Source organism: Musca autumnalis, unplaced genomic scaffold, assembly GCF_047663935.1.
Source record: "Musca autumnalis isolate F117 unplaced genomic scaffold, ASM4766393v1 scaffold_3, whole genome shotgun sequence".
Taxonomy (NCBI): domain Eukaryota; kingdom Metazoa; phylum Arthropoda; class Insecta; order Diptera; family Muscidae; genus Musca; species Musca autumnalis.
The window spans coordinates 114,852,725-114,879,546 of record NW_027411866.1 but is presented as its reverse complement, the minus strand read 5'-3'; the positions used below and the strand labels follow the sequence as shown (position 1 = coordinate 114,879,546).

The 26,822-nt window shown below is 32.7% G+C and overlaps 1 protein-coding gene across 2 annotated transcripts in view; it reads right to left on the bottom strand.

Moving 5' to 3' along the window:
* Positions 1-26,822, bottom strand: part of LOC141397580 (uncharacterized) — a 221,879-nt gene that overhangs the window by 159,157 nt on the left and 35,900 nt on the right. For both annotated transcript variants that reach the window (XM_073974015.1, XM_073974016.1), the window contains exon 2: positions 6,336-6,362. The gene's annotated coding sequence lies outside the window, so the exon portion shown is untranslated. The remainder of the gene's footprint in view (positions 1-6,335; positions 6,363-26,822) is intronic.

Genomic DNA, 26,822 nt, shown 5'->3' with positions numbered 1-26,822 from the left:
AGATTGCTCAAAGTTCATATTTATCGCCAAGTGGATAACTTCTACTTCAGTCTGGAAAATGTTAATTGTTAGAGAAGAGGGATGAAAAGAAACGAGCTCTCTCTCATTTGTCAAGTTAACGTTGCTTCTTGTAATGCCAGTTCACAACAACTAAATATATTAGCCCACAAACAAATTTCAAGTTACAATCGGTCCCCTCTCGTTTTAACATCTTCCTGGCCATATTGTCGTCGTTGGCCAACAAATACAGATTTTGGCTAGTTTATTTCCTCGTTATCTCTTCTTTTGGCTGGTTGTCGTCAATTTTCTTTCAGTTTTCCCCACCAGCAGCAGCATCAACAGCAAGTGCATCTGTTGCTTTTTTGGCTGAGCATTGAAGCTCAATGCTGGTTTCTTGTGGCAATAACTTTTTATGGCAAGGCAGTTATAACTGCCTTCAAGATTTTCTTTTTTTCGTTTTTGGTGTCATTGCAGCAAGTTCTCAAGTGGCCTTCAAGTGTCCGAGATATCTTTTTGTCCGTTTTTTTTTTCTTTGTTTGTTTGGGAATGGTGAAAATACGTCCGCATATCTAAGTGGACATACGGAGGCAGCAAACCCGTCTTCAAATGACACCCCATTCTTATAAGCGGTTTTCTTAGATGCTGTAAATGTCTGCAAATAAAAAAGGCTAAAAACAACCTCCACAAAGACGTTTCGCATCTTGTGATGTGTCTGTTTGGGTTTGTTTTTTTGCGATGTGATTTTTTGTCGTCTCTATCTCGATGATATCTTGTGTGGCTACAGGTTTTTCTCTGCCAAAGAACATGTCTAACAGAAAACATACATATTTTTTATTGTCGGTTTTTCTTTCTCCTCTCCTCTGATCAAAGTTAAAAAAGTAGGTTTGTACTGACATTTGTCAACGAAAATCGTGAAAGTTTTCATAACTTTCTTAATTTCGTATCGGTTGTATAGTGAAGTGAATAGAAGTCATACAAATTTCCAATAAATTGTTGTATTTGGAATGTGAGAACACAGAAAACTATGGCTGCGTAATAGCGGAATTTTATTATAATTTTCACTCCCATCACAGAGTGCAGAAGGTGATTATGACTTGTTATTCGAAATGAAGTAGGCTTTTTATGAAATTTGGTATAAGAAGGCCTTTCCCGCTAGAACCAGTAGTTCTGGAAGATACAAACATGAGATCTCCTTGTTACTAATAGTTCAGAATATAAAATGATATAATATAATAAAAGAATTTTAAATATAATAAAAGAATTTTACATTTAACAAACCCAGAATAAAAAATATTCTTAAAATATCCACGCCGGTTGGAGTCCCTCCAAAAATAATCTTAAAATATCCACGCCTGTTGGAGTCCCTCCAAAAATAATCTTAAAATATCCACGCCTGTTGGAGTCCTTCTAAAAATATTCTTAAAATATCCACGGCTGTTGGAGTCCCTCCAAAAATAGTCTTAAAATATCCACGCCTGTTGGAGTCCTTCCAAAAATATTCTTAAAATATCCACTCCTGTTGGAGTCCCTACAAAAATATTCTTAAAATCTCCACGCCTGTAAGAGTCCCTCCAAAAATATTCTTAAAATATCCACGACTGTATGGAACGCCTAAAAATATCCGCGACTGTATAAGTCGTCCGGGAGCTATTAACGTCATTTTCATACCAAGCTAATATTGTATGGACGGCAGTCTTCAAGAATTTTTTTGAGATGCAGATAAATAAATAAGGCATACCAACGACATACTTTTAATATATGTATATATTTTGTTGTTGTTTGTATGTATGTTTTTGTCTGCTTAACTATATGAAACTGATGTTTATGCATTGCAGTCATGCCTCATTAAAAGGTGTTCATTAAAAGTCACTTGAAACGAGTTGGTAATTGCTGATTTTTTACTTCTCTTCTTCGACTATGGCTCTACACGTTTTCTTTAAACGTTATGTTCCGCTAGACCTCTTCTTTAGTTCAATATAAATTAAATGTTTTTTTTCTCATTCAAGTATTTGCCTTCCACACTGTAACACACATATGTTTGTTTGTATGAGCGATTCACGTACGTACACCATATTGAGCCAATTCTCCCCACCTTTATCTTTCTCCTCTGGTTAGCGATGATTAACAATGTGAATTTTTTATTCACATTAAATTTTGTATAAAATCACAATAAATAAACTTTAATTGCACTCTTAAGTCAAACGTCGTCGGCATCGTCGTTTATGTGAGAGAACAAAAAGCCGCAGCTTATTTGCCACTCGACCATATTTTGTTTGCAATTTTAAATTTCAAAAGAAATCGCTTTGAATGTTTATTATGTATTTATATTGCGATTTATATAATAAAATAATAATTATTATTTTTATGTTTGTATCATCTGAGAGTACACAAATTTACAGAAGCCAAAATGAAGTTTGAAAATTCTACCAAAGATGAGGTAAATACTGAGCAATACACCGGAAGAAGAAATAGGCAGCAGGAGTTGAAAGCTTACCAGCCGGTCTGTTCAAAACCAGAGGAGAGACCGGACCAACTGTGGAAGTTGACACCTATTTTTTTAGATGCGGTTAATGACTTCTGACCGTAGCACAGTGCGAAATATGGGAACTTTAGTGGAACTTTACTCAAAAATTAAAGTACATAAAACTAATGTGATTCTTGTTGAATTCTATTGCAAAGTATCCGATGACTAATGCCTCATATTCAGTTTTGCGATTTACCCGCGAAACAACTAGAAATGCACTTAAAAGTTGCACTTTCGCTTTACAATATTTATTTTCTTAAAAACTTGCTTCTAGCTTTGCTTAAGTAATATAGTGATACAAACAAATTGTACGTTAGTTGACTATAGTTTTTGTTGCTGTTATAATTATCGACAATGTTTTGATTATTTGGCGTTTATATATTTGTAATATCTAATTTAGTTTGGTTGCTATTCGTTCCCCAAAAATGTGATTTTTTAAAATTGCAGAATAAATCACACATTTTCTGAGATATACGATATTTTTCTATTGACAAATCAAAAATTAGCTACAGGTTTGCGCAGCTTTGCGAGATATGCGACTTTTTCAGAAAGTCATTGGAATATTCATATATCTATATTTTTGAAAATTTGATAGAAGAACCGGCATTATACGTCAATGTTTGTTTCGTTTATCCCAAAATGGGTTCACCAATACTAAGAAATGTAGCTTTTAATAGTTATACCCTCAGCCTTTAGGCTAAAGAGGGTATTTACACTTTGATACGACCAAAAATGTGCCTCATCGAAATAATGGTTTTAGACCCCAAGTATGTTTGTACGATATCCGTTTCAGACATTTTTGAGTAGATCTAGCAATGTCCGTCCGTCTGTCTGTCTGTCTGTCTGTCTGTCTGTCTGGCTGGTGCGCACGATAACTCTCGAACGGATCAATCGATTCGGTTCAAATTTTGGGTATCGAAATATTTTGTCCAGATTCGATTTAAGTTCGAAGATGGGCCATATAGGTCCACTCCTTCAGGTACCTCCCCCACAAATTTTCAAAAATTGTCGCAAAACTTGTGCGCACGATAACTCTTGTATGGAATAACCGATTTGGTCCATACTTTGCGCATCGTGTAATTTCTACCAAACTTAGATGAGGTTCCAATATGGACTCTATTGGTCCACTCCTTCGGGCACCTCCCACACAAAATTTCGGAAAAGTTCAGTTTAGGACCTGGTCTCGAATCGCTTTGATTTTTGTTTACGCAAGTTGTGTTCGCTGTCCTCTATACGACGCTGTAAGTTTCATAGGGGCAAGTCCATACTTCCTGAGAAAATAGCCTGAGAGTTACAAAAAAACACTATGACACCGTGTGTAGTGGTTGGAGCGCAAGATAACTCCCGAACGAATCTGCCGATTCGGTCCAAAATTTGGCTTTCGTAATATTTTGTCCAAACTTAGTTCAAGTTCAAAGATGGATTATATCGGTCCACTCCTTCCGGTACCTCCCTCACAAAAGTTCGAAAATGTTCGGAAAATTTGTGCGTACGATAACTCTTGAAGGGAGTAACCGATTTGGTCCATAATTTGTACATTATGAAATTTCTACCAGACTTAGATGAGATTCCAATATGCACTCAAACGGTAAACTCCTTCGAGTACCTCCCACACAAAATTTCGGACAAGTTCAGTTTAGGACCTGCTCTCGAATCGCCTTGGTTTTTGTTGTAACATCTTGTATTCACTGTCCCCTATACGAAGGTACAAGTTTCCTCAGGGACAAGTCCATACTTCCTGAAAAAATAGTCTGAAAGTTGAAAAACAAACCCTATGACACCATGTTTATGGGTGGAAGCGCAAGATAATTCTCGAACGGAAATGCCGATTCCGGCCAAAATTTGGCCTTCGTAATATTGTTTCCAAACTTAAGTTCGTAGATAAGCCAAATCGGTCCACTCCTTCAGGTACCTACCGCACAAAAGTTCAAAAATATTCGGAAAAATTGTGCGCACGATAACTCTTGATGGGAGTGACCGATTTGGTCCATACTTTACACAATCTCATAATATCTACCAGATATAGATCAGGTTCGAATATGGACTATATTTGTCCACTCCATCCCGTACATCCCACACAAAATTTTGGATAAGTTCACTTTAAGACCTGCTATTGAATCACTTTGATTTTTGTTGAAGCAACTTACATTCGTTGCCTCAATTACGATGGTAAAAGTTGTTTCAGGGGCAAGTCCATACTTCTTGAGAAAACAGACCGAAGGGTGTAAAAACCCCCTATGGCACCCCCATGGTCTCTGTCGGTCCATTCCTTTAAGTACCTTTTCCGCAAAATGTTTGAACTTTAATCCTAATCAACATTTTTGTCGGTTCATACGACCAAAATTTTGAAACCCCCTAAATACCTAAGTTTTTTGTGAAAAAATGTTTCAATTTTCACAGGCTGAGGGTATATCTCTGTCGGCAAAGCCGACTGATACTTTTTTACTTGTTTTATGACTATTCGTGCGAATTTCATTCACATTTTATGGAAAAAAATGGTCAAATTTGAGCAGTTTTCTCAGGACATCGTTAAATACCTAAAACAAAGCATAGTTGAACCAGATGCTCTTAGGTTATATACTCATTTGCAGAACCGTGTAATAAGATAAAAATATCCTCAGTCGAAACGTTCAATTTGTAAAATTTATGTTATATCAATGACACAATACTAAAAATAAAATATCTAAAAAAATTTTTTTTTTTCATTTACGTATGTGGATGCTTGGGAGGAGGGGCCAAAGCAACGGTCTATGCTCTGAATTGGTTTTTAGAATATTTTTTATTCAATGAAGACAAATTTTAAAGTAAACCAAACTCGGTGTGCAATAATTACCTAACACCATTTAAATACCCCAAATGGGGTGCCCCTCATATTGGGGCTATAGCAAAACGAGAAAATACGTTGCTAATATTTCGCAAAACGGTTTTCTACCTACGGAGAACATAAAATACCAAAATGCAAACAAATAGATTATTAAATGTGCTTGGAATCTTTACAATATATTATATTGGCCGGCACCGCTCAATGGGCTATACCTATACGCAAACAGATATTGACAATATTTTGTACATATGTTCTTCATCCACTGAAACCCCAATATACCAATTTGCAGCAAAATCGGTTGAAAAATGAACCTAATACGTAAAACGGGTCACCACCGATATGTGGGGGCTATAGGAAACCGCAGATCTATGTGGACCATATTTATCCACATACGACCCTCAACTATAAGAAACATTTTTGGAAAATTTTAGTAACCTACTTTATTCACATTAAAAGTTATGAGTAAAGTTCCACTAAAGTGCCCACATTTCGCACTGTGCGTAGGTGAAAGCCTCAATTTCTGGCTCAAGACCTGCCTCATACGAAAACTGTGATTTGCAGGGTCGAATTTCGACAAAATGTATTTCTTAATATGCCTTATGGGAAGGCTTTATCGGACCAATTTGTTATACCCACAGCCTAGCCTAAATGCTAGGGTACATAAAATTTGATACGACAAAAAATGTTCCTCATAGCATTTTTGGAAGAAATTCGTTTCAGACAATTTGTAGTCTTCTCGGATCGTTTGGAGTAAAACACACTCTGGAATATTATGACTGCTCAACTTCACTTGATTTGATATTTATTTATTTATTTTTATTTATTTATTTTTATTTGTGTATTTTTGCAATCATTTTTTTGGGCCCAAATAAAATCACGGAAAAATACGTTGATGGAATTCATAAATGGGCTGCCTCTTTATAATTCATGAGTTATGAAATGAACGTTTGCAACACACAAAAACATCTTAAGAATGCATTTACTTACCACAAAAAATTAAGAGTTTTTTTAATTCTGAAAATAAAATTAAAATAAAATACGTTAAAATGAAATAATCACAAAAATAAAGGCAACAAATTAAAGCCACAAAGAACTCTCATTTAGGTAAAATAAACAACAATTGTCACTTTGCGTTTTTGGCTAAGTTAGCAAAAGTCTAAGTGGGTACCAAACATAGTCATATATCCATCTGCTGGAAGTTAAAAGTCAATGTCATTCACATTAGTCGTTAAACTTCATCTAAAGTTTAAAAGTGAAAAAGGCCATAATTACTTAAAAAGCGTTTTGCTACAAAATTTATTCTCCACGACAATGAAATTTATTACATCTCTGGAAATGTCAAAGGTAAAGTGAAGTAATGAATAATTAGAGAGAAGCAGAGGGAGAACTTTTAGAAGAGAACAAAACAAATAAAATAAATCAACGAGTATAAATATATTTATATTTTTTGTAAAAGAACTTTGAAGGGGATTTTAATTGATTTGTTTCAACTGAAGGAAGGTTTGGATATACGACTATTATTTTGATTCACTCATGTGATTAATGTCTGTCTCTTCCTATATAAGTTTTAATCTGAAACTTGTGTATGTGTCAGGTGGGATTTAAACAAATTAAAAGTATCTAGGGTCCAAAGTATCTATGGTCCATACGGTCGTTGATCGCAAAGAAATGTACATTAAATACTTGTAATAAATTATATTTAATAATTGCCACTTTTAAGCCGACTATTAAAATATATAGATACCAATAATTCCATGTAAATATCTCCTCAATATTTTATGTATTTAGTTAACATGGAAAAAACCAGATTTGGATAAATATTTCGTTTTTGTTTTTCTTTTCAAATATTTAAAGCATAGCAAGCAACTGAGAGATACGTAAGGAAGTGGTAGCCAGATAGACATAAATAAATGAGTGTTAAAGGTGATTGGAGTTTTACAAAAATATCAATCAAACGAGTCAATGTTTGTCATTTTATTTTTTTCTGAGTTTAAGAAAAACAAAAAGTAAATAAAACAAAAATAAAACGTCGGCAGACAAAAATATGTGGAATTTTTTTGTGATTTTAATTTGAGTGCTTTATTACTTTAACCAGATGGATGGATGGATGGATGGCTGGCTTGGTGAATGTTTCATTGGCGGTGGTGCTCACAAAAAATAAAATGCCTAAATGGCATTTTGTGATTTGCCTAAATTTTTTATTTTTATTTATTTTTCTTAAAACCAAAACATATACTCTCAAAGACAAAGCTATAGTTATGTATTATATAAATTATCATATCATTAATAGTTATTAATTATGATAAATTGTTCTAAGGTATGAATGAAATAATGTTTGATGGTGGTCTATAATGAGGTATTGTTTTTTTTTTTTTGCCAAAATATGTAAATACATACATATTTAACATGGTGTGTTAGGAAACTAAAAACATGTTTATTTCTTTGTCATGATTTGTTGAAAAATGTAGATCATTTACAAATCATTTGAGTTATTTTTCTACTGATAACAACTCATGTATGTGTCTTAAGTTTTTTGTTTTGGTGGTCCAATATTTCGACAGTATTTAAATGATTTATTTATGATTTATTTTCCAAGCAACCCAATAAAACCTACAACTCTAATATTTGTTTTATAAAATAGTTACCTTTGAAATACTTAATAGTAATTATACGTGGGATTAATGATATTTCAATAGAATACTCATAGACATTCAGTGTCTAAGGTTTGTGGCATTTAAATTGATCATTTAGTATTGTATTACGCACACAAAATGCAATATCATTGTAATTGATCGATTTAGTGGGTTTTATTAGGCTGAGGTTGGCTTGAGAAAATTCTGTAAAAATTCACGTTTTATTTGACTGATGTTGGCTTTAAAAATTCATTAAAAAAGTCCACGTTTTATTTAACTGAGGTGGGCTTGAAAAAAAATCTTTAAAAAAATCCACGTTTTTTTTTAACTGAGGATGGCTTGAAAAAAATCTTTAAAAAATCCACGTTTTTTTCTTAGGTTGGCTTGAAAAAATTCTTTAAAAAATCCACGATTTATTTGGCTGAGATTGGCTTGAAAAAATTCTTTAAAAAATCCACGTTTTATTTGGCTGAGATTGGCTTGAAAAAATTCTTGAAAAAATTCTTTAAAAAATCCACGTTTTATTTGGCTGAGATTGGCTTGAAAAAATTCTTTAAAAAATTCTTTAAGAAATCCAAGTTTTATTTGGCTGAGATTGGCTTGAAAAAATTCTTTAAAAAATCCACGTTTTATTTGGCTGAGATTGGCTTGAAAAAATTCTTTAAAAAATTCTTTAAAAAATCCAAGTTTTATTTGGCTGAGATTGGCTTGAAAAAATTCTTTAAAAAATCCACGTTTTATTCGGCTGAGATTGGCTTGAAAAAATTCTTAAAAAAATCCACGTTTTATTTGGCTGAGATTGGCTTGAAAAAATTCTTTAACAAATTCACGTTTTATTTGGCTGAGATTGGCTTGAAAAAATTCTTTAACAAATTCAAGTTTTATTTGGCTGAGATTGGCTTGAAAAAATTCTTTAAAAAATCCACGTTTTATTTGGCTGAGATTGGCTTGCAAAAATTCTTTAAAATATCCAAGTTTTATTTGGCTGAGATTGGCTTGAAAAAATTCTTTAAAAAATCCACGTTTTATTTGGTTGAGATTGGCTTGAAAAAATTCTTTAAAAAATCCACGTTTTATTTGGCTGAGATTGGCTTGAAAAAATTCTTTAAAAAATCCACGTTTTGGCTGAGATTGGCTTGAAAAAATTCTTTAAAAAATCCACGTTTTATTTGGCTGAGATTGGCTTGAAAAAATTCTTTAAAAAAATCCACGTTTTATTAGATGAGGTTGGTTGAAAAAATCCACGTTTTATTTGGCTAAGGTTGGCTTGAAAAAGATTCTTTAAAACATCCACGTTTTATTTGGCTGAGATTGGCTTGAAAAAATTCTTTAAAAAATCAACGTTTTATTTGGCTGAGATTGGCATGAAAAAATTCTTTGAAAAAACACATTTTATTTGGCTGAGATTGGCTTGAAAAAATTCTTTAAAAAATCCACGTTTTATTTGGCTGAGATTGGCTTGAAAAAATTCTTTAAAAAAATCCACGTTTTATTAGATGAGGTTGGTTGAAAAAATCCACGTTTTATTTGGCTAAGGTTGGCTTGAAAAAGATTCTTTAAAACATCCACGTTTTATTTGGCTGAGGTTGGCTTGAAAAATTCTTTAAAACATCCACGTTTTATTTGGCTGAGGTTGGCTTGAAAAATTCTTTAAAACATCCACGTTTTATTTGGCTGAGGTTGGCTTGAAAAATTCTTTAAAACATCCACGTTTTATTTGGCTGAGGTTTGCTTGAAAAATTCTTTAAAAAATCCACGTTTTATTTGGCTGAGGTTTGCTTGTAAATATTGTTTAAAAATCCACGTTATATTTAGCTGTGGTTGTCTTGAAAAAAAATTTTAAACAATCCACATTTTATTTAACTGTGGTAGGCTTAAACAAATTCTTTAAAAAAAAAAACAACGTTTTATTTGGCTGAGTTTGGCTTGAAAACATTCTTTAAAAAATCTACTTTTTTTGGCTTAAGTTGGTTTGAAAAAATTCTCTTTAAAAAATCCAAGTTTTATTTAGCTGAGGTTGCCTTGTTAGCTGAGGTTCTTTAAAAAAATCCACGTTTTATTAGATGAGGTTGGTTGAAAAAATCCACGTTTTATTTGGCTAAGGTTGGCTTGAAAAAGATTCTTTAAAACATCCACGTTTTATTTGGCTGAGGTTGGCTTGAAAAATTCTTTAAAACATCCACGTTTTATTTGGCTGAGGTTGGCTTGAAAAATTCTTTAAAAATCCCCGATTTATTTGGCTGAGGTTGCCTTGACAAATTCTTTAAAAATCCCCGCTTTATTTGGCTGAGGTTGCCTTGAAAAATTCTTTAAAAATCCCCGCTTTATTTGGCTGAGGTTGCCTTGAAAAATTCTTTAAAAATCCCCGCTTTATTTGGCTGATGTTGCCTTGAAAAATTCTTTAAAAAATCCACGTTTTATTCGACTGAGGTTGGCTTGAAAAATTCTTTAAAAACTCCACGTTTTATTTGGCTGAGTTTGGCTTGAAAACATTCTTTAGAAAAATCCACTTTTTTTGGCTTAAGTTGGTTTGAAAAAAATTCTCTTTAAAAAATCCAAGTTTTATTTGGCTGAGGTTGCCTTGAAAAATTCTTTAAAAATCCCCGTTTTATTTGGCGGAGGTTGCCTTGAAAAATTCTTAAAAAATTCAATTTTTATTTCGCGGAGGTTGCCTTGAAAAATTCTTAAAAAATTCAATTTTTATTTGGCTGAGGTTGCCTTGAAAAATTCTTTAAAAAATCCACGTTTTATTCGGCTGAGGTTGCCTTGAAAAATTCTTTGAAAAATCCACGTTTTATTTGGCTGAGGTTGGCTTGAAAAATTCTTTAAAAAATCCACGTTTCATTTGGCTGAGATTGGCTTGAAAAAATTCTTTAAAAAATCCACGTTTTATTTGGCTGAGATTGGCTTGAAAAAATTCTTTAAAAAATCCACGTTTTATTTGGCTAAGATTGGCTTGAAAAAAATTCTTTAAAAAATCCACGTTTTATTTGGCTGAGATTGCCTTGAAAAAATTCTTTAAAAAATCCACGTTTTATTTGGCAGAGATTGGCTTGAAAAAAATCTTGAAAAAATTCTTTAAAAAATCCACGTTTTATTTGGCTGAGATTGGCTTGAAAAAATTCTTTAAAAAATCCACGTTTTATTTGGCTGAGATTGGCTTGAAAAAATTCTTTAAAAAATCCACGTTTTATTTGGCTGAGATTGGCTTGAAAAAAATCTTTAAAAAATCCACGTTTTATTTGGGTGAGATTGGCTTGAAAAAAATCTTTAAAAAATCCACGTTTTATTTGGCTGAGATTGGCTTGAAAAAATTCTTTAAAAAATCCAGGTTTTATTTGGCTGAGATTGGCTTGAAAAAAATCTTGAAAAAATTCTTTAACAAATCCACGTTTTATTTGGGTGAGATTGGCTTGAAAAAAATCTTGAAAAAAATTCTTTAAAAATTCAAATTTTATTTGGCTGAGGTTGCCTTGAAAAATTCTTTAAAAAATCCACGTTTTATTCGGCTGAGGTTGCCTTGAAAAATTCTTTGAAAAATCCACGTTTTATTTGGCTGAGGTTGGCTTGAAAAATTCTTTAAAAAATCCACGTTTCATTTGGCTGAGATTGGCTTGAAAAAATTCTTTAAAAAATCCACGTTTTATTTGGCTGAGATTGGCTTGAAAAAATTCTTTAAAAAATCCACGTTTTATTTGGCTAAGATTGGCTTGAAAAAAATTCTTAAAAAAATCCACGTTTTATTTGGCTGAGATTGCCTTGAAAAAATTCTTTAAAAAATCCACGTTTTATTTGGCTGAGATTGGCTTGAAAAAAATCTTGAAAAAATTCTTTAAAAAATCCACGTTTTATTTGGCTGAGATTGGCTTGAAAAAATTCTTTAAAAAATCCACGTTTTATTTGGGTGAGATTGGCTTGAAAAAAATCTTTAAAAAATCCACGTTTTATTTGGGTGAGATTGGCTTGAAAAAAATCTTTAAAAAATCCACGTTTTATTTGGCTGAGATTGGCTTGAAAAAATTCTTTAAAAAATCCACGTTTTATTTGGCTGAGATTGGCTTGAAAAAATTCTTTAAAAAATCCAGGTTTTATTTGGCTGAGATTGGCTTGAAAAAATTCTTTAAAATATCCATGTTTTATTTGGCTGAGATTGGCTTGAAAAAATTCTTTAAAATATCCAGGTTTTATTTAACTAAGGTTGGCTTGAAAAAATTCTTTAAAATATCCATGTTTTATTTGGCTGAGATTGGCTTGAAAAAATTCTTTAAAAAATCCACGTTTTATTTGGCTGAGATTGGCTTGAAAAAATTCTTTAAAAAATCCACGTTTCATTTGGCTGAGATTGGCTTGAAAAAATTCTTTAAAAAATCCAGGTTTTATTTGGCTGAGATTGGCTTGAAAAAATTCTTTAAAATATCCAAGTTTTATTTGGCTGAGATTGGCTTGAAAAAATTCTTTAAAATATCCAAGTTTTATTTGGCTGAGATTGGCTTGAAAAAATTCTTTAAAATATCCAGGTTTTATTTGGCTGAGATTGGCTTGAAAAAATTCTTTAAAAAATCCGCGTTTTATTTGGCTGAGATTGGCTTGAAAAAATTCTTTAAAAGATCCACGTTTTATTTGGCTGAGATTGGCTTGAAAAAATTCTTTAAAAAATCCACGTTTCATTTGGCTGAGATTGGCTTGAAAAAATTCTTTAAAAAATCCAGGTTTTATTTGGCTGAGATTGGCTTGAAAAAATTCTTTAAAATATCCATGTTTTATTTGGCTGAGATTGGCTTGAAAAAATTCTTTAAAATATCCAGGTTTTATTTAACTAAGGTTGGCTTGAAAAAATGCCTCAAAAAATCCACGTTTTATTTGGCTAAGGTTGGCTTGAAAAAAATTCTTTTACAAATCCACGTTTTATTTGGCTGGGGTTGGCTTGAAAAAATTCTTTTACAAATCCACGTTTTATTTGGCTGAGGTTGGCTTGAAAAAATTCTTTTACAAATCCACGTTTTATTTGGCTGAGGTTGGCTTGAACAAATTCTTTTACAAATCCACGTTTTATTCGGCTGAGATTGGCTTGAAAAATTCTTTAAAAAATCCACGTTTTATTCGGCTGAAGTTGGCTTGAAAAGTTCTTTAAAAAATCCACGTTTTATTCGGCTGAGGTTGGCTTGAAAAATTCTTTAAAAAATCCACGTTTTGGTTGAGGTTGGCTTGAAAAAATTTAAAAAAATCCACGTTTTATTTGGCTGAGGTTGGCTTGAAAAAATTCTTTAAAAAATCCACGTTTGGGCTGAGGTTGGCTTGGACAAAATTCTTAAAAACCCACGTTTTATTTGGCAGAGATTAGCTCGAAAAATTCTTAAAAAAATCCACGTTTCATTTGGCTGGGGTTGGCTTGAAAAAATCCACACTTTTTTAGCTGAGGTTGGCTTGAAAAAATCCACGCTTTTTCAGCTGAGGTTGGCTTCAAAAAATCCACGTTTGTTTTGGCTGAGTTTGGCTTGAAACAAACGTTGAGCTTTTTTTGATATTGTGTGGGCCCACATATGGAAATTTCAATTCAAAATTTAATTGTCATTTTGTAATGCAATTTCAGGGGGAAAATTACTCATTTCCATATTTGTATGGCGATGTTATTGTGATGGCATCCCACACAAACCGCCCATGAAGGTTCAATAAAAATAAACAATGGAAATTCCCTATTGAAATATTTATTATTGGGTTTCTTATAGTTTTGAATTCAAATCTCATTAGCTACCATAATTGATGTGAGTGATCAAAGAGAAACGATTTACAAAAATAATAAATAAGAAAATCGTTCAATTTGCGATTATTGTTGTTTTTTCTTTTTTAATGTTCGTAGGGAGAGGAAAGAGATGAGTGGGGAAACAATAAAGTGATTGTTTGCCTGTAAAGCAAATTAAATGTCAATTTCCGGCATCAATCTTTGTCAAATCATTTTGATGACAATGGGAAATTTACAAGTCAACAATGGTCTGTCTCTGTTGTGTTTCTTACGATTGGCATCGTTGTCTGTGTTGGAGTGTCTCATGGCAAGTAAATGTAACAATATGAAAAGGGAGGAGGATTAATATTATATCAGAAATCTGTCTTTGACAAAATGATTTGACTGTTAGTTAGACACGCAGGCGTGTTGTTAGATTGATGGACTAACTGCAGCAGATGGACGTGCAGGCATAGTGAAGTAAATATGTATTTTGCTTCTTTTTCGTTTATTTCCTTCCTTACTTTTGAATTTGAATTGTTGATTCCATTTCGTACCACTCACACAAGTTCTCCCTTTTGGCAAATAATAAACAAATTTTTGGAAAAAAAAAACTTCTCGAATAGTTTAAATTGATACTCCCACTCATTTTGTGTCAAATCTCGTAATAGTTTCAATAGCCGATTTCTGAGTATGGTATTAAATTTTTTGTTAGAAGTTTTTTGCCCAAAAAATAATGTTTTTGAATAGAAACGCAAAGAATTTGTGTTATTTATGTGCGGTAATTTATTTTTCCTTTAAAGACAAACTAATAGTTTTTGTCTTGTTGATTACTGCTCCAATTTGGTAGCAATTTAGACTTCAAAACATGACATCATATTTTTCATAATGATTTGAAGTGATTTTTCAAAAATTAATGGACAAAAAGGCTACTTTGTTGTAGGTTTGAACAAATTTCATAATGATTTGTGGATTTTCTTTTGTAATTTTTTTTGGACACAAAACATACCACAAATTTGAACATGGAACGTGGATGTTTTTAAATATTTGTTTTTTCAATGACCACTAAACCTAGGTCTTTTAAAAAATATTTTTTCAAGGACCACCAAACGTGGATTTTTAAAGAATATTTTTTTCGAAGACCACCAAACGTGGATTTTTTAAAGAATATTTTTTCAAAGACTTCCAAGCGTGGATTTTTTGAAGAATATTTTTTAAAGACCACCAAACGAGGGTTTTTGAAAGAATTTTTTTTCGAACACCACTAAATGTCGTTTTTTTAAAGATTTTTTTTTTCGAACACCACTAAATGTCGTTTTTTTTAAAGAATATTTTTAGAACAGCAACAAACTTGGATTTTTTTAGAATATTTTTTTTGAAAACCACCAAACGTGGAGGTTTTTAAATAATATTTTTTCGAACAGCAACAAACGGGGATTTTTTTTAAATAGTTTTTCGAACACCATCAAACGTGGATTTTTTAAAAGAATATTTTTTCAAAGACTACCAAGCGTGGATTTTTTGAAAAATATTTTTTTAAAGACCACCAAACGAAGATTTCTGAAAGAATTTTTTTTCGAACACCATTAAACGTCGTTTTTTAAAGAATATTTTTTAGAACACCACCAAACTTTGATTTTTTTAAAGAATATTTTTTCCAACAACGCCAAACGTGGATTTTTTTAAAGAATATTTTTTCCAACAACGCCAAACGTGGATTTTTTAAAGAATATTTTTTCGAACACCACCAAACGTGGATTTTTTTAAGAATATCTTTTCGAACACCACCAAACGTGGATTTTTTTAAGAATATCTTTTCGAACACCCGTAAACGTGGATTTTTTAAAGAATATCTTTTCGAACACCACCAATTTTAAAGAATATATTTTCGCACACCACCAATTGTGGATTTTTTAAAAAATATATTTTCCAACACCACCAAACGTGGATTTTTTTTAAAGAATATTTTTTCGAACACCACCAATTTTAAAGAATATTTTTTTAAAAGACCACCAAACGTGTATTTTTTTGAATAATATTTTTTCAAAAGCATTAAACGTGGATTTTTTAAAGAATATTTTTTTGAACACCACCAATTTTAAAGAATATTTTTTTTAAAAGACCACCAAACGTGTATTTTTTTGAATAATATTGTTGTATTGATTTGTATTGTATTGTTTTTTGAATAATATTTTTCAAATGCATTAAACGTGGATTTTTTAAAGAATGTTTTTTAGAACAGCTACAAACGTGGATTTTTTTTAAGAACAGTTTTTCGAACATCGCCAAACGTAGATATTTTTAAAGAATATTTTTTCAAACAGCACCAAACGTGGAATATTTTTTCGAAAACCACCAAACGTGGATTTTTCTAAACAATATTTTTTCGAACACCACCAAACGTGGATTTTTAAAAAAATATTCAAACAGCACCAAACGTGGATTTTTTTAAACAATATTTTTTCGAACACCACCAAACGTGGATTTTTTAGAGAATATTTTTTCAAATAGCACCAAACTTGAATTTTTTTAAAGAATATTTTTTCAAACAGCACCAAACGTGGATTTTTTTAAAGAATATTTTTTCGAAAACCACCAAACGTGTATTTTCCTAAACAATATTTTTTCGAAAATCACCAAGCGTGGATTTTTCTAAACAATATTTTTTTCGAAAACCACCAAAAGTGGATTTTTCTAAACAATATCTTTTCGAACACCACCAAACGTGGATTTTTTTTAAATAATATTTTTTCGAAGACCACCAAACGTGGATTTTTTTAAATAATATTTTTTCAAAGACCACCAAACGTGGATTTTTTTAAATAATATTTTTTCGAAGATCGCCAAACGTGGATTTTTTTTAAATAATATTTTTTCGAAGACCACCAAACGTAGATTTTTTTTAAATACTATTTTTTCGAAGACCACCAAACGTGGATTTTTTTAAATAATATTTTTTCAAAGACCACCAAACGTGGATTTTTTTAAATAATATTTTTTCGAAGATCACCAAACGTGGATTTTTTTAAATAATATTTTTTCGAAGACCACCGAACGTGGATTTTTTTAAATAATATTTTTTTGAAAACCACCAAACGTGGATTTTTTAAATAATATTTTTTCGAAGACCACCAAACGTGGATTTTTTTTAAATAATATTTTTTCGAAGACCACCAAACGTGGATTTTTTTAAATAATATTTTTTCGAAGACCACCGAACGTGGATTTTTTTAAATAATATTTTTTTGAAAACCACCAAACGTGGATTTTTTAAATAATATTTTTTCGAAGACCACCAAACGTGGATTTTTTTTAAATAAAATTTTTTCGAAGAAAGAAATCCATACGTGGATTTTTTTACATAATATTTTTTCGAAGACCACCAAACGTGGATTTTTCTAAACAATATTTTTTCGAAAACCACCAAAAGTGGATTTTTCTAAACAATATCTTTTCGAACACCACCAAACGTGGATTTTTTAAATAATATTTTTTCGAAGACCACCAAACGTGGATTTTTTTTTAAATAATATTTTTTCGAAGACCACCAAACGTGGATTTTTTTAAATAACATTTTTTCGAGGACCACCAAACGTGGATTTTTTTAAATAATATTTTTTCGAAGAAATAAATCCATACGTGGATTTTTTTACATAATATTTTTTCGAAGACCACCAAACGTGGATTTTTTTAAATAACATTTTTTCGAAGACCACCATACGTGGATTTTTTTAAATAATATTTTTTCGAAGACCACCAAACGTGGATTTTTTTAAATAATATTTTTTGAAGACCACCAAACGTGGATTTTTTTTTAAATAATATTTTTTTGAAGACCACCAAACGTGGATTTTTTTAATAATATTTTTTCGAAGACCACCAAACGTGGATTTTTTTTAAATAATATTTTTTCGAAGACCACCAAACGTGGATTTTTTTAAATAATATTTTTTCGAAGACCACCAAACGTGGATTTTTTAAATAATATTTTTTCGAAGACCACCAAACGTCGATTTTTTTAAATACTATTTTTTCGAAGACCACCAAACGTGGATTGTTTTAAATAATATTTTTTCGAAGACCACCAATCGTGGATTTTTTTAAATAATATTTTTTCGAAGACTACCAATCGTGGATTTTTTTAAATAATGTTTTTTAGAAGACCACCAAAGAATATTTTTTCTCTCAACTGCTTAGTGTCAAAATCACATGTATAAAATTCAAATGACCCCAATTCGCTTTGCCCCACTGGTCAACAGTACAAAAAGTCTTGTCAACAAAGCAAAAAATAAACAATAAAAATAAAATTCACAACACCCTCAGCAAATTCCCAACAAAATTAGTTTAATTAGTTGGACATTTTGTTCCGAGCTGTTACTACAACTAAACGCCGCTGTTAATTTAGTTTTATTTGCAATTGCATTACGCTAACCCCCCTGTGGCAGTATTAGGAAGCCAAACTAAAACTCGTGGGGCCATTGCAAATGATTTAATTTTCGCTGATTAAGTGTAGAAAGAGCGTGTAATAATTGTGTTTAAGCTGTCAGCGGCAACGGGTCAGTCGCAGCCGTAGCAGTTTATCCGCATTGACCGTTAATCGTTGTAGAGTTTGTGATTTTTTTGTAATGTTTGCACAATTTTTGACTTAAATACCTCATCACTTTTGTGGCCGGTTGACTGGCAGATAGATGACTTGAGGCTATGAACCGGTGACGTTGAATTTGGTTTGGTAAATCTTTGCTGCTGTTACGGCGGGTTTATTAAAATAAATACTAAAACTTATGAATTTGGTTAAAATATTATCAAATCTGAGAAGGGGAAAGGGGGAGATAGGAGAATAAGTCGTGTGTATTATAGTTGAGATTAGGGTTACCAATGCAAATGTAGTTTACTTATTGACAAGTTTTAGATGGACATAATAATTTATATATAGATTTAGATCAAATTGATGGAGCTTTTTGGTATAGATTGATGATATAGTAAAAACTTAAACCGAAACAATGTACTATAAGCTAATCCATCCATGTAAGACCAACAATCCCATGACCAAGAAAATAGAACTCGTACCAAGAAAATGCAACGTTTTAACTGATTTATAGCTCTAATGAACTGGCTTCCAGCTTAAATGAAAATAGGAGAATTTTCATACATACATTATTAAATTTATTTATTAATTTTTAGTGCTAACTTCCAAATGAGCAATGTTGGAAAAAAATTCCACCAACATCAACAAAAATACACACACATCGGCCTCCATAAGAATTACAACATTTAAACAAATATGAATGAACGAAAGTAAATTTACGTCAATTTAGCAGAATAACAAAAAAGAAACAAAAACATTGCAATATGATGTGTGGAGTTGTTGCAGTTTACAAGGAATCGTTAGCATTTTTTTCTTTGTCTCTCTCTTTGATTTTTTTGTTTTACCCGGTAACGATGCTGTTTCGCGTTAAGCGTTGAGTATTTCAAGAAACAGGCACTGTTGAAAAATTAACAAAAAATGCTACAAGATTTTGTAACAAGCTGTTTTTTTCGTTTCATTAGTTTAACAATTTCTAAGATAAGAAATTTGAGTTGTTACATTCGTGCCGATGTTGCCTTCCTTTTGGCTGCATCCTGTTTCAGCGAGTTTTTGTTTTTTTGGTTATGCGTTAAACTCTTTGAATTTCATAATAATTGACAACTGGTAAATGTGGCCAATTGAGAATTTTGGATTTATGAGAAATTTTCACAAATTTGTGTGGAAAATGTGGATGCAGAAAACGAATCATCAGGTTGTTGTTGTTGTAACAGTGTTTATTATTATGTTTGTATGTTCGTTCCTCTGTTCAATCTGGCTCTGGGTCTGTCTCCAGTTCCAGGAAAGTGGCTGCTTCGATGCTTCGACGTAACCACAGATCCACTGGAGTTAGAGTAGGTTTGGCTGGGCAGTTGAAAAGGTCTTTTGTGTCGTGCGGGCCCATGCCGCGTACTGGGCTGATGTCTTGCACGGCGCGGTCGATTTCCGCCTAATAAGAATTTAGGCGACTGCTGACGCTCCTCAGCTGCAATATATGGGGGATGCATTTCGAGGACTTTATTCACACTATATTTGCTTATGGCCTTAGCAGGGCCTAGCCAGCAGATGGTGATTGGGATGGCTCTCACGGTAACACCCAAGCAAGTACTGCAAGCATCTCATTGTGTTGCTTTACTGGAAGAATCTTTGCCTCCTCATGCAAATGGTCCACTGAAGACTTGAGGAGGCACCCTGTTGCTGTTCTCAGGGCGGCAATCTGGCAGGTTTGAATCTTTTTCCAATTCGTATCATATAATCCCGGGGACCAAACTGGCGCAGTATAGCTTGCCACAGACCGACCTATCGCGTTATATGTGGTCAACAAGGTTTCTTTATCTGCACCCCAAGTACTGCCGGCTAGGGACTTGAGGACTTGCTCCTACTTTTCAGTTTGTCGCAGATAGCTGTGGCGTGCGCGCACGTCTTGAAAGTAGTGTCGAATGTGACCCCTAACATTTTGGGGCAGTTTGTGGTCGGAATTCTGCTAGCGTCGACCACGACATTCAATTCTCTCCCAAACAGCGGTGTCCATGTGATGAACAGAGTGGCTGTTGATTATGTGGCGGAAATCTGCATATTCCTCGAATGGAAAAAGGTGGTAAGATCGGTTAAATAGTTGTTCAGCCTCTCACATATGTCATCAGGATAGGTACCTGATGCCAGAATCGTGCAATCATCCGCATACGTTACGATCTCGATGCCGTCTGAAGGGGGCGTAATACAGGAGAGGTAGAGGTTAAACAGTTCCGGAGATATCACCCCACCTTGGGGAACTCCCTGTTTCACTCTACGCGGTTTGGACTTCTTGTTCATCAGGTTGGAAGTGATCAGTGGTTAAGGCTACTAAAACTGGGCACACATTATCAGTTTTGAATGACAGCTTTGCTTGCTAGTGTGGCCGGTCAATTTTGGCATACATCATGCAACCACAAAATATTTTGTGGTTGTAGGACGGTTGGACAGTTATCAATAATTGCGAAAAATCGACATTCAAAACTGACAATTTGGAGTCTATTTAGCCCTGTTCTTCCATCTGATTCAACTGATCAACCGTTTTGACACAAACTTAGGTCAAGTTCGAAATGGGTTATTTCGATCCATTCCTGTGGGTGCCTCCCCACAAGAGTTCAAAATGTTTTGTTAAAACGTTGCACACGACAACTCTCAAAGAATTTTGGTTCGATTTAGTCCAAACTTTGCACATCGTAATATTTTTACCTTATATAGATCGTGTTCGAATATAAACTATATCGGTTTGGTTAGTTCCTACACAAAATTAAAAAAAAAAATTATCTACATTTTCTTCGGAGAATCCTATTTTTCTGGTCAAAATTCTGTAACTTTTGAACGGATAGAGGTATTCTCAATTTTTTGTTCTACAGATAGCACAATCAGCTTTCTGGTAAATAAAAAACAGTCAGTCAGTCAATTCGGTCTAGTAGTTCCAGAGGAATTCAAGGACAAAGATAAACTTTTAAGTTTTTTATGCTAGCGAGGGTATATTGGCCTTCTTGTAGAAAATTAACATATGTTGAAACTGAGGTATGGGGTATTGTAACTCGCGAACAATTGTACTATACCAGAAGTTTTGAACGCATTTCTGTGAAATCAACTGTTTTAGCACGGTTCAACGAGCTGAGGTCGTATTAATGTACAAAATAGGAAAAAAACCGTTGAAAGAAACGAGTTTTTTATATTAATTTCCAATTAGTGGCTTTTCAACACAATGTAAAGCTTAATACTCCAAAAAAAGTTAAAAAATACACTTCAAAGATGAAGTTCCTAATGTGTGCTTTTTTAATATATCCACTACATCAGCCTCTAAAGGAATGCTGTCATTTCTTATATATTATCGAAATTCAAAAACTTCGAACTAAACTAACCAAATCTGTATTTATTCCTTTTGCAGCTCTTATTGTACGATTTTTAACAAAACGTTATATTGGTGAATATGACCATCAGACAGGTGGGGGCAAAAGAAAACAACAAAATAAACAATTTACATTTGTTTGCTAAAAGCTTTTTGGATGCGCAACTGGATTTATGTAAAAGTTTAATATGCGATTGTAGTAATTGCGGTTACGCGATCAGAGCAATCCTCTCCCAAAGTAAAAAATTTTTGCGCATACATTTTTCAGAAAAACATATTTTTTGGTTCAAATTTCACAACTATCATACAATTCCCGTGGAAACCCGCGTGAATATAGTTTTTTATGCATTCTGAATCTAATAAGCCATTGAGCGTACAAATCCTTCAATTAGGTCAGCGGATATGATAGCCCTCAAATTTCGAAAAATTGCAAAAAATTGTTTCGCAAATATCGCATGTTAAAAGATCGATGCGCCTGTTTAAAATTATCGGAAATCAGGAGATATAATATTTTTTTCGAAAAATTGAGTGAGATGCTACATCCATGGTTCTTGATGGATCGCACCGTAACGGCACAGAATAATGTATTTTTTAATGGTGATCATTGAAATCGGATGCGCATAAAATGTAAATGTACTTCGTGGAAATTATGGTCATTTTACTGGTTTTTCGACCCTAATATGCAACTGATGCTACATCATTGTCGCCAAATAGAATTTCACGACATAGGCTTAATTTTATTTCTCGCGAAGTCTGGATGCTTTTGTAATTTTTTTATATGTAGATTTTGTAAGCATGTGCGCTACTATTTGGAAAAAAATGTCTTAAAATACTTACAATTATTTTCGCGAATCCATTTAGCAATTTCGGAACTATTTTTGCATAATCTTAAAGAATACGAATTCAGTTAACGGTAATGACATATAATAGCTTAGTATATCAAGCCGCGATTTTTTCAATTTTCTTCTAAACATTCAAATTAAAACGGTCGTATCAGATTTGGATTGACGATTTTTTTCTTAATCTTTGTACCAAAAATCATTGATGTAGCATCAACAAATTTTTTGGACATATATTGAGCATTTTATACAAGGAGCTTTTTTGTTCACTGAGAATTCAAAATTACAGAAAATTTGGCTAAGGTCGTAAAAATACCAAAAAAATCGGGCGATTGGCTTTCGTTTCGGATTACCCTTATAAAAAGCTGATATAATCGCATACAAATAAACATTTTTGGAGTTTTTTTTTCATACGACGACCCCTAAATATTATCCTACCATAACCTCTCTGGGATCCCTTTCTACACAAAAAGGTAATATTTTGCGACATGTAAAGGTATTGCAAGGTTTAGATGTACAGACGGACGTACGGACACGCATAACCAAATCGAGACATTCTTTCTGGTATGATTATCATCCCAGAAACAACATACAACCGCAGGAAAATGAGTTATATATATTTTTAACTTGCAATAAATGCTCAAAGACTCAAAATTCATCACGCCATAGTTCAGTAGTTAGACTTACGGGGAATATGTTCATCCGAGTTTTCAACATACTCAAGAAAGTCTCTCATTCCCTAAAGGAATTTTCCACCCCCAGACCATGATCCTAAATTTTTCACGCACAAAATTGTGTCCTCACAAGCGTAAAAAACGGTTCATGTATAGGAGTTTTTATACCCTACACCACACTGTGGTAACGGGTATCATATCTTTGTGCATTTGTATGTAACATGTATAAGGAAACGAGATAGACCCAAAGTTCGTTTTGGGGATATACATAGAATCACTTTTCTGAGTCGATGTATACATATCCGCCATTCGCAACGTTCAGGTCGCATTTATTGTCTGATTTAGCTGAAAATTGGGGAATATCATTTTTTAGTCATAGGAAGAACGCTATTGCTTTTGGTAAAAATCGGTTTAAATTTGGATATAGCTCCCATATATATTATCGGCCGATCTCACGCACTATTTGCTACACCAAACACGCTATATATGCCCGATTTCGATGAAATTTGAAATCAGTGACTGAATTCGGTCTAGAAATACATGTGACAAATTTTATCGAAATCCGTTCAGATTTGGATATTTCGGCCGATTTCACGTATTTGCTGCACCAAAGACGCTATATACATATGTTTGATTCGATGATATTTGGAATGTGTAACTGAATTCGGTCTAGAAATAAATGTTTAAAATTAGATCAAAATCGGTTCAGATTTGGATATAGCTCCCATATATATTTTCCGCCGATTTCAAGTATTTACTTCACCAAACACGATATATTTCCCCGATTTCGATGAAATTTGGAATGGGTGACTGAATTCGGTCTACAAATAAATGGGCAAAATATTATAGAAATCGGTTCAGATTTGGATATAAAATTGTCTTTTCTATTTCAAAACCAGTAAGGAAAGGACCAAAGTCGGGCGGGGCCGACTATATAATACCGACTATATAATAATCAAATATCATTTCAAAAGCTATATTGGCAAGATAAACATACTCTTCAATACAAAAATAAGTTATCGGAGCTGTCAACATATTACAGATATATGCCAAATCAGTCTGTAAATTATTTGGTTAATGAAATAACTTCTAAAATAAAACAGTCTCAAGTGAGAAAGATAAATAATGTAGTCTTTGAACCCAAACAAAAATGGTTTGATTGGCAGTGCTTTCGATTCAGATCCAATATGATTAAAAATTTAAAAAACTATAGAAAATCTCACACAATAATTAACAGGCAACGCTATTTCTTATCGAGGTCCAAATTACGATATTTGTGTACTAAGAAAAAAGAAGCATTCTATAATAACAACCTAACCAAGCTAGATAGGATAAACTGCAGTAAAGATTGGTGGGCACTGTCCAAATCTTTGAAAAAGTCTAATCAATTGCGTAGAGGTAATATCAGTTCAAATCAATTTAAGATTCATTTTGAGAGTATTCTGCAAAATAATATTGATGATAGCTCTATATTGTGGTGCATTCCTTCTTACGTAGATCCCTTTATTGATTCTCCAATCGAATTTTTTGAATTGGAAAATGTCATAAAAAAGCTCAAAAGCAAAAAGTCGCCGGGTCAAGATGGAATACCCTACGAGTTTTACAAGAACGCACCAATGAATTTTCTCAGGGAAGTACTCCATGTGTTTAATACCATATTTTTATATGAAGATATCCCAGAGTGTTTTAAAGAATCCATTCTTATCCCATTATTCAAAAAGGGTGATCCGAATGTTGCCTCAAACTATAGGGGTTTGTCCCTTATGGATACAATATCCAAAATTTTCAATACCATATTGTTGAATCGCATAACCTTTTGGCTTACCAGAAATAATGTTCTTAACGAGTTCCAAGCAGGTTTCAGAAAGGGGTACTCTACTGTAGACAACATTTTCAATCTTGTAAATATTATACATCTAAAAAGGGCTAATAATAAATCTACTTATAGTTTTTTTGTTGATTTTTCAACAGCTTTTGACTTGATCCCGAGGAACAGTCTTTTTTACAAGCTGTCTTCTATGGGTCTATCTACAAAACTAATAAGAATACTGCAGGCCTTATATGATAATACAACAACAAAAGTTTGGGACGGATTCACATTCTCTAATTCATTTACAGTTAGCTCTGGTGTTAAGCAAGGCTGCATTCTAAGTCCAACATTGTTTTCGCTGTACCTTAATGATTTGCCGGATGAATTACCTGGAGGGGTCGATGTAGCTGATACGATCGTCAAAGTTCTACTTTACGCTGACGACATTGTTATGCTATCTGAAACACCTGAAGGTTTACAAGTAATGATAGATGCTTTACACAGATATTGCATAAAATGGGGTCTTAAAGTTAATCTGTCTAAATCGAAAGTACTTATTTTTCGCAAAGGCAATCGAATTGCATCCAATTTAAAATGGTTTTATGGAAATGAAGAAGTTGAGATTGTCAATAAATATACGTACTTAGGAGTCGAATTAACTTACAATTTATCATTTACTACACATTTACAAAATAAACTAGCGACATCCAAAATGGCTATCAATTCTACTTGGTTGAAATACATCACACACCCAAAGATATCAAAACATAATAAATATAAAATATTCTCTGCTTGTTCAAAATCTATATTATTTTATGCGGCACAAATATGGGGGTTTCAGCGCTATGAATGTGTTGAGAAATTGTTGCGTTTCTTTATTAAAAAAATGTTGTTACTTCCAAACAATACACCCAACTACATGCTTTACTTAGAAACTGGCCTAACCACATTATATGCTTCTACTTTAAAGATGCATTTCAGTTATATAAACCGGGTGTTAAGACTTAGTCCCAATAGATTACCTCGTATACTTGCCGAAAAGATCATGGAACTAAACATCTACTGGGCAAAAGAATGGTCCGACCTATGTGAAAATCTAGGTTATACTCCTCCCAATAACACCGTACCAATATGTGTGTATTGGAAGGAGATAATTATTGCATTGAGTACTAGGGAACGTGATGACTTATCCAATACAGCGAGGAATTCGCAATTCCATGATCTGTATTCGAGTTTACAATATAATCAGATGCAAGAGTTAACTAAGGATCTCTCCTCACATGCGACAGGCTGGATTATAAAAGCCAGAGGTGGTTTGCTAAATTTAGCCTCTAAACCGTTTACTTCTAAAGCTGATGCAAATATACTTTGTACAATTTGCAACATGAATGAAATTGAAAACACAACCCATTTTATTGGCGTATGTCCCATTTATTCGGAATATAGAAATATGTACTTCGGGAAGAATAGACTCCAAGACAATGAAATAATCGATATATTAAATGGCACAAACTTTCTCTCTCTATATAAATATGTTCTTACATGCTTCAAATATAGGCAACTAATTATAAATGAATATAATATGTAAAAAACTATTGTTATTATTATATAGATGTATATTATTATATAAATATAACTTTAATATGGCTAACAGCAATATCGCTAAGCCAACTATTAGATGTTTACTATAACTAAAAATACTTATACAACAACTGGATTTACTATAAAAGTTTGTAAAATCATCTATTAATAAAATAAAAAAAAAAAAATAAATATAATACCCTACACCACTGTGAATATGTAAAACATATATGGGAGCTAAATCCAAATCAGAACAGATTTCGATATAATTTTTCACATTTGTTTGA